Source organism: Plodia interpunctella, chromosome 3 (genome assembly GCF_027563975.2).
Source record: "Plodia interpunctella isolate USDA-ARS_2022_Savannah chromosome 3, ilPloInte3.2, whole genome shotgun sequence".
Lineage (NCBI taxonomy): Eukaryota > Metazoa > Arthropoda > Insecta > Lepidoptera > Pyralidae > Plodia > Plodia interpunctella.
Window position 1 is genome coordinate 3,294,751 of NC_071296.1, and position 9,309 is coordinate 3,304,059.

The following is a 9,309-nucleotide window of genomic DNA, read 5'->3' on the forward strand; positions in this document are numbered from 1 at the left end:
AGTATCATTAAGTGTAAGTGCAAGGTCAATAAATTATAAACAAAATAAATTCTCCTTATTCTTAATATATAATATCGGCGGCGTATTATTTCGGAATCCAATACATTTCTAGCTTATTTTTTTTACTGTGACGTTAATTTATATGCTAATAATGCCATTTCATTAGCAATTTCATATGGCCAACGTTTGAGTTTGGCCATACAAAGAGGAAATGTCGCCAGCCTTCTGGGAACTTTACCGCACGACGACGGCGATTTAGTGTAAATTTTTTTATTTAAATTAATTTAATATTTATTGTTTTAGTTTTAATTTTAACTTATATGTAAAATAGATTATACATTTCAATTACGTTTTTAGTCTTACAATTTGGAACCAATAAATTTTCGTTCGAAACATTTCTTTAAATAAAGCGGATAGCAGTATCATTCGAAGTACAACAATATAGTAAAATGTTACTTTTAGTGAATCTTTGAAAATTATATATAAGCTTCATTCTTGGTGGACTAACCCGCCTGGCAGAGATTCGTGGTATCACTCAAATATCTGCGTAAGCGCACTGTGTCTGTCATTAAAACTATTAATCTACACGAATACGTAAAAGTTTTCGTAGAAAGACTAAGGAATACCCCCTGAATCGTCTGCGTCAATGCTGAACAAATAAACAGTGGCGCTGCTAATATTTACTTCGATAATATTCTAATGCTGAAGTCAAATGTCAATTTCTCCTTTTCTTTAAATCCGTCCAATTATTTATAACCAGATTGCCGGGCCCGACAACATGGAGATTTAAAAATACTTATCTATGTCTGACATAATCTGTTAGTAAAAACATGATATAATTTCCGCATCTCAATATTTCAAAGAACTATTAACAATCATTATATATGAGTAAATTATAAGGCATAAACAAATGTTATTTATAAGATATGTATCTACTATAAATTATAAGATATAAAGTTTTATTTGTGTACATATATTTACTTTATCATTTTGATATAACACGTGCGCTCTCTAATATAGTTCAGGAAATGGCGCTCTCTCATTAATCAGTAAATAAAATGGAATCTGTTGGTTGGCTCGATATTATTACATCGACCTCTCTTCTCCTTATTCAAATAAAGTGTGAGCACTTTATGAACGGCTTGGTTTGTTTGTGTAGTTAGAGCTGAATATGAGTAGCTACTAGTTTAGCACAACAATAAGTGCGTTAGATACAGCTGTAAATAATATTTAGCTTTTATCGTTATACAAGGGTCGGCAGGTGAATCCTGGCGGGGAGCCAAGTCGCGTCCCACGCGCATCACTCGCCTACTGGTTGACGAAATGATTCCGACTCGCGCTCTTATACTAAATAACAACTGGGCCTAGTTTCCTTTGTCTCGAGATAGAATCTTAAAATTGATGTCCAAATCTTTAGAGCCATCTGCCTTGAGCCGTATATTTTTATTTAATCGCGTTTATCACAGGGCCATCGCGGAATGCTTTTAATAATAAATTGCAATAAATATCTTCTGAGCTAAAAGTGTAAGTTTTAACACTGTTAGCTCAGAAGGTATTTATTGCAGAAGTATATATATTCTTTGGATATTTTACCTAGAGTCCGCCTTACGAAAACTTATGCAACACCTCTACGAGGTAATTTCATATAGGTCCTCTTTAATAGGTCGTTGTTGTTAGTGATTAAAGCGCCTGCCGCGTTAATAAGTATATCAATAAACAGGTCGGCCACGTTGTTGTTGTCAGTGACTGAAGTTTTGTGTTGTGGTTTCTAGCTTAAAAGAAGCAGAACTTTGGTTCTTTTCGCCGAACCATCATTTAGTAAAGAGGTTTTTTTGATTAATATTTTTACCCCTTCTTCACATAATACGAAGCAAATCGATCTTGTCTCATGTTCGCTTCACCTCTTACTTCAGCAGTCATTTTTGTACACGCGCAGCGGCGCGTGCGACGCTGGTTTCAATTTGACACGTTTGTTTGTCCATTGACAGCTGCTAAAGCAAACAATTAGAGGACAATATATAAATTCACGACTCCATAGTTCATTCAAAGTTCTTTTTGTAGGCTATGATGAAATCTAAAAATTGCGACTTTAAAAAGCAAACCGTACAGTCCTACAACCCTTTCTTTTTTTGACAAATACAACAAGTTTCTAAGAAGTCATATATTGTCTGTCTCTAATTTTATAAGGCCTCGTGAAGGTGCCGAATTTTAGTAATGGGATACGGATGCCGGCGACATCTTTACTAAACTAAGGGATCAGACATCCACCCATATGGATCTCTTTACTGAGTTCTATTAGTATTAAAGAGTCTCTCTTTTTCTTCTTTGGTATTTTTTTTGCGTTTCCGTGTATGATGGCCCGAAGTCCAGGGTTCACATAAAAAAAGAATCTTAACATTTTCAAAATTCGGTTTTGATTGTACGACCAGCCCCCTTTGCATGTCAACCCCGTTTGGGTGTGCTGTAGTTGCATATTAGCTGTTAAAGCTGTAATCCCTTAATCGCCATCCATGGGGGGTTATATATGGAATGGTCGTGTTCTACAGCTGAAACCACATGCCACTGAACCTATATTACTATTTACATGTAATTTTGTATTTCAACTGAGGCTATGATTACAGCATTCATATGGAAAACACACGTTACCTCGCGAGTTCATGAGTAATCAGTTCGCGTGTTCGCCTTTGATGTTACAAGTGCATTCGATTGATACGGTTTGAGTGCATTTTGAATGTGTTCATCGTCAAATCAGGCTGCGTTACGTTACGTGTGTTTGGTTTGTACGGGCGCGTAATGTGCGTATTTCTTTTGAATGATCACGATTTTTATTACAGATACAAAAATATATGTGAACTTCATATATCCGGTCTTGTTTTCGAGATAGAGTAGTTGCCATCAAGTCAAATCATATACTTTTTCCATGCGTGAAAACATACATTTTTATGGGGATTGTATGACATTGGGCATACGAGTATGGGACGTCGCAGATGTTTGTATCAAAACGCGTTTTAATTACGCATTAATCAAAATACTTCATGTTCCTATAAATAAAATTGATCAATTAAAGATATGTTTGATTGATGATAATAATTCACATAATAAAGATAAAGAGTAAATTATAGTAAGATAATTTAACATCTAGTTTAAACATGGAATATGATACTTTCCGAGAAGGTATCGTTTATACATTAGACGTTTGTTTCTTCGAGGACTTGAGGCTGACAACTCCACTCTCTCATTTGTCTTCCTTTTACTAGGCATCGAGCGAGTGCAACATGATCTAGCGTTTCGATACCAATTCATTAGCGCGTCTAACTACAGAAGTTTGCACTCCGAAAATAATATTAGTATCTTTCAGCAAAATACGTGGCATGGCATAGCTTTTGAAAGAAACACTGTCAAATGTCTTTTATCTTTGTTTTTCTTGAACTGGGTTGAGCGACAAAAGAGAAGGCTTGCGTAACGGAAATGACAAAGCTGCTGTGGCTGGGTCGCATGAGGAACTTCCACAATTACGGCAGCATTCATGTTTGTAACATAGTTGACAAACTCTAAGAAAAACTCTGCCCCTTCGCTGGCACGGTCACGTCTTGCGTAAACCAACCAATTACGTAAAGAGTCAATGTCTGGCTATGTCGTTTCGTTGTCGTCAATGTCGAACACCGTGTGAAGTGTAGGAGAAAACGTAGCAAAGTGGAACTTGGGCTCAAACGATTTATGGCTGGAGAAATAACCAGAAAACACTAAGATGAGGGTGAGTTTTGATAAGTGTATTTCGGCATATCTACTTTTCAGTTAACATTCTGAAATGCATCAAAATTAGATAAGTAAAAAAGTTCAAGAGACAAAATGTATTGGAACGTAGGTACATATGTACCTACGGCTTGAGTTGAAGTCGATCCAGCCGTTTTCGCCTAATCGAGTTAAATACATACATATAAAAAAAATTAAAGATCGCGGCGAATTGAGAACCTTCACTATTTTTGAAATCGGATAAAAAATCCAACGTCAAAACAGAATCTCGTTACGGATAAAAGTAAATCATCATAACTCTAAACAAACTGTGTAGTTAGCAGCTAATAATAACCTCTGCATACATTTCTGTGTTTAATTTTTCTGATTGAATTGACTCCTGTTCGTTCCCGTTTATTTACACAAAAAAAAAACCTTGTGCATGATTACACTAGTTATAATTGGCATAAAAATTACATTGATTTATAATGGCATAGCTACTAGCCTGGACTGGTTTAAAAGAAAGAAGGAATATAATTCAGACAGATCAAATGAGTATCTAAGTATTGCAGAATCGAAGTTGGCAAAAGAGAAACAGAGCAGTAGACATTATATATCGCTAAAGTTTAATTTGACATTTCGGAATCGTCAATTTAACTTATTGACCGTAGTGTTAAATCAGAAAATTTATTACGTTTCAACAAAACAATGCACCATTTGTACGTTAATTATGAAATGAAATTAAACAGTTACACGCATTTATCAACACTAAACGTTTTAATATCCATAAACGAGATTGACATAGAATTTTGCTTCGCGTTGCGGGAGATTGAGAGGGCAAATCAAATGGTCGTAAATTTTGTCGTGCGAGAATAACAACCAGAGGCGGCGCGGGCGCATTATGAGTGTTGATATAATAGAATACTTTACTGCTGCGTAAAACAATAATTAATTTTAAAAGAAGAGTGTTGGCATTTGTCCATGTAAAAATTCCGCGTCTGGTGATGACGCCGGGCGCCGCGCATTTGTCCCCAGTTTAAACCTGTATTTTGTGGAAAGCATGCGTTCAAAAGTTTCAATTCGTGCGTAGACTTCGATAATAGTACTAAAAGCATTTCTAAATCGAGTACTATATTTATTTTATTAAACATTAGTGGCCCGTCCCGGCTTCGGGTAAAAACGTAATAAATTATACACATAAAACCTTTCTCAGGAATCATACTATCTATTTGTGAAAATCGCATAAAAATCCGTGTAAAAGTTTTTGAGTTTATCGCAAACAGACAGACGCGCCAGAGAGTCCTCTGCCGCGTATGTCTGTCTGTTGTTTATTTTTTTTAACAACTTCATTGAACTTTGTGTTATAATATGTAAGGATGTAAGGAAATACAAATGTGCGTGTGGTCTGAGAGCCCACCCACTTCTTGAAAAAGTGTTATAAATTGAAGTAACATATTAATTCACACAAATAAAAGGCTCATAAATAGATATTATAAAAAGTATATGCTTTGGAAATTTGCAACTTTTTAAATAAATGAATATTACTCATCATACGGAGAAAGTGCAGACAGATACTATTTGTTATAAGCTTGATCCCTTGATTTCACCCTCTAGAGTGTGCTTTGCTCTCGAGGGTGTAATCAAGTGGTACAAAGTGGAGGCAAGCCGCTTCAAGCGCGTTCATTAGTAAAAAGACACGTCCGTAAACTAAACTCCAGAACGAACAGACCGAGATTCAAAATGATTGCTGCGTTGTTAGTTATTTAGGATCCAAGCTCTAATTTCCCTAACAATGGTAATGCCTAAAGGCGACAAAAGGCAACTCAAACTAATCGATGTGATAGTTAAAGTTAACTCGAAAGATAAACGAATGCTAAGTCAGATGTCTAGGTCGTTTGAAAATAAAGAACTGCTGGCCTACCATCAACTTTTACGGATCGATTCAAATGGATTCTTACTAAAAAAGTCGATGGTACGAATTTGCGATGCCGTTTAGGTCCCAAAGTGGATCGCGTTGAGAGACAGTGGTAAGCCCCCAGAACTGCATTCGAAAATAAAATTGGGACAAACAGAAGGTGAAAATGTTGATTTGATTGTAACGACATCTCACTTCGACCACAGAACTTTGACGACACACTTCACCGAATGTCATAAACACAGATTTAGTTCATGCTGAGTAAATCCGGGGATGTGCAGCTTCATATCAGACCGAAATACCCGAATATTATGCAGATATTACATTATATACATTTACCTTGCATGTAAAATTAGATGCCAAGATTATATGTGAGCTGAGAGCTCGTGCGAATCTGTGTTTAGGAATATGGCAATGATCGAGATGTTGCGTTTGTCTACATTCCGGAGTCAAGGTAGTGGACGAAGTTTTACGGAATAGATAATCCTGGGTGTTTTTTAAACACTAGCCCGTCGACGGATGTCAACGCAACGGAGGACGACGGGGCGCAACGTAGCAATGGGGCCTAGCTTAGTAAATTAAAATAGCATTTCTCGAGTATGAGTGTGACTATCGCGGGCAAAGCTATTGTATAACAAAATTATTAGGAAATAACAAAATTATTAATTATCTTGAAAGGAATGTCAAATTTCGAATTTGTCGTCTGAAACTTTGCTGGATTGCTGGCGGAAAAGTTCGGATACATTATTTGCAATATATATCTTTTAAGTACCAACAGGGTAACTGGCGAACTGTATGTACACCTGTTATTGTCATTGAATCACCTAAAAAATCTTTCGAAAAGAGAAAAATACAGAAATTAATTTACGCCAGCGGCGGTGGTGGCGCGCCGGGCGGCTCGCTGCGGCAGCAGCGGCGTGGAAAATTGAAAATACCTCTTCAACGATCTACTTTATCCACATACTATACCTGCCCATAAGGTTTATGTTTGAATATCTAAAATCTAAGATAACTACCGTAATCCGTCATACAGTTTTGATGTGACTGAATAACAAACATTTAATATCTATTAATATGCGTACGTGGACTGTATAAATTACTAACAACTACTAGCTGCGCCCCGGAGCTTCGCTTCCGTGGGAATTTGGGAATAAAAGTATTTTCTACCTGCATACGAGATCTCATAACAATCGGTCCAGTAGAAATGCGTGAAGAGGTAACAAAGAAACAAATTTACTTTCGCATTTATAATATTAGTTGGGACTAGGAAACTGGGATTTGTACAAAAGTCGTTCAGGCCTGACGTCGACATTAGTCACTGCCTTGCGTCTATTAATACCTATTTTATGCACATTCAATAAGGATTTATGGTACTAATTTATTGCACTAATGCTTTAGTAGTGCGTTGTTGTTGTTCAATTGAAATCGACACAACACTTTTCTCCTTTTTGCTGGAGTCAAACCGAACGTAGCGTCGCTTGTCAAATCAAACCGACGACTTGTACTTATGTCTTTTGTGGGAGTGTCCTAATATTAATCAGGTATCGTATTATAAGTTATAGAAGCGCTTCATGCTGTCACATTCTAATTATAAATATTGCTTAAATTAAGCATATAAAGAAACTACTAATATTTATTTAGTAAAAAAAATATAAAGAGAATGTTTATGGACATTCGAAAAATAAACATAGCTAACTAGCTTTCTTCTCACTTCTGTGGCGTGTGCCTTTTGCCGTAGAATATTGACCACTCTATATCCTCCCGTGGATATCGTACGAAGCGACTAAGGGAGCAACAATAGCTGTCGAGGCAGGCGGCCGGTAAAAACACTACAGACGAATATTCAAAATTGTATGGTATATTTTTTACATGGCGTCACAGATCTGAATTCGATCGGGAACACGAATAGAAGAAAGAGAGACAGAGATTTTTTCTTTTCACACAATTTTTACAGCTGAGGCTATATACATACACCATCAGGAATGCAGATGTGACAAAATAAGTAATTCATATAAGAACCAATCGCAATGCTTGTACAGTCACAGTCAGTTTATTCGGTTAATTGTTTGGGACGAGTTAGATTAATAAGTTTGCCTAGACCTGTCGGCAGGTTAATTTATAAGACTATTAATAACGCCGTTCTGTACCAGTGTAATGGCATGCGAGGTCTCGTTGCGTGCATGTTGCATTTTGCCCTCGACGACGCTGGGAAAAGTCAATTTAATCCGAACGACCCACGTCACTATCGGTCTCTCTCTATCTCCTCTAAGCATTTTTTCAGGTGCGTGGTAGCTGATAATGTTCTTCTGCCTTTGTTTCTCCACTTCTCACAGCCTTTGGCATACTCAGTAGTCAGATCATTGGCACGCATATCCACCTTGAGAACATCAACATCACTCCTTGATTCTGTTCATCTGAATAGTGTTCTGTTTATCTGAACAGAATCAGGGAGACAATGAAAAAATGTGAGGAGACCCTTGTCCAGCAGTTGGAAATTGGTTACCTACCTATTATGTCATTTATATTTATGCAAAAGTTTGTGAGGAGGTACCTATATGTAGTATGTTTGCTACTCTTTCACGCAAAATCTACTGGACCGATTGTTATGAAATTTGGTACACAGGTAGTATATAACCAAGAATAACACATATGGTACTTTTCATCCCGAAATCCCCTACGCCGGGGCGCAGCTAGTGTAGTAGTCAAGGTATTCATTCATTAAGTTATCAACTATTACGAGCATGATTTCAATGTTTGCCAAAGCAATAAAAATCAATTGACTCAAACGTTTTCCGAATTATTATAACGAGAGAAATAACTTCCTAATGACATTTAAATTATTTACAATGATCGTGACCTAGTTATATTAAATTGTTTGATATTAACTTAATCCTAGCTAACATGAAATCATAAAAATTATTACGTTAAGGGTGCGTACTGCGGCGCAAAGTGAAGTACCTACTCGTAAATATTTTGTGAGGATGTATTAAACTGAGGATGCTAAATACTGGACGGATTGTTATGTGCACGGGCAGAATATACCTGCAATAATACACGGGGTACTTTTTATCCCGAAATACCCACGGGAGAGAAGCCCCATAGCGCATAGTTTAGAATTTAACTTTCAATATTAGCATTCGTGACTTTAAAATATCTTTCCAGTCTGAGTTTGACAAAATTCTCCACGTATTTTTCATTATTAAGTACAATAGCCTAAAATATCTTTACTAAAGTTACTGATTCGGAAAATTGGCGTGTGGCTCCCAACCAAGGATAGGAGCCACTTACATCGGGCAATTGATGTCGTATGAGGTGACTAAGGGATCTAAAGCCTCAAATGCTTAAACGCATGTCACAGCCGAAATTATAACCAGCAACACTATGATTAGAGAATATTTTAACATCAACAATAACGTAGACTTTATCCTCTGAACATACTTTTTTATTCTCTCAATTCTGTAGCAGTTCTCTACACTTTACAGCATAAACACGTGGCATTTTGCGCAGTTTCATCTTCAGAGCAGGGCCTCCCTGGGCCTTGTCACGCGATGATGGATGTGCCCACGTTTCGGACACGCCGCGTCCACGCAGCTGCCCACTCGTCTACTGCGTCTTTGCTTTTTACCCAGGAATTTGAGCGACCGAGGGAAAAAAGATGCAAA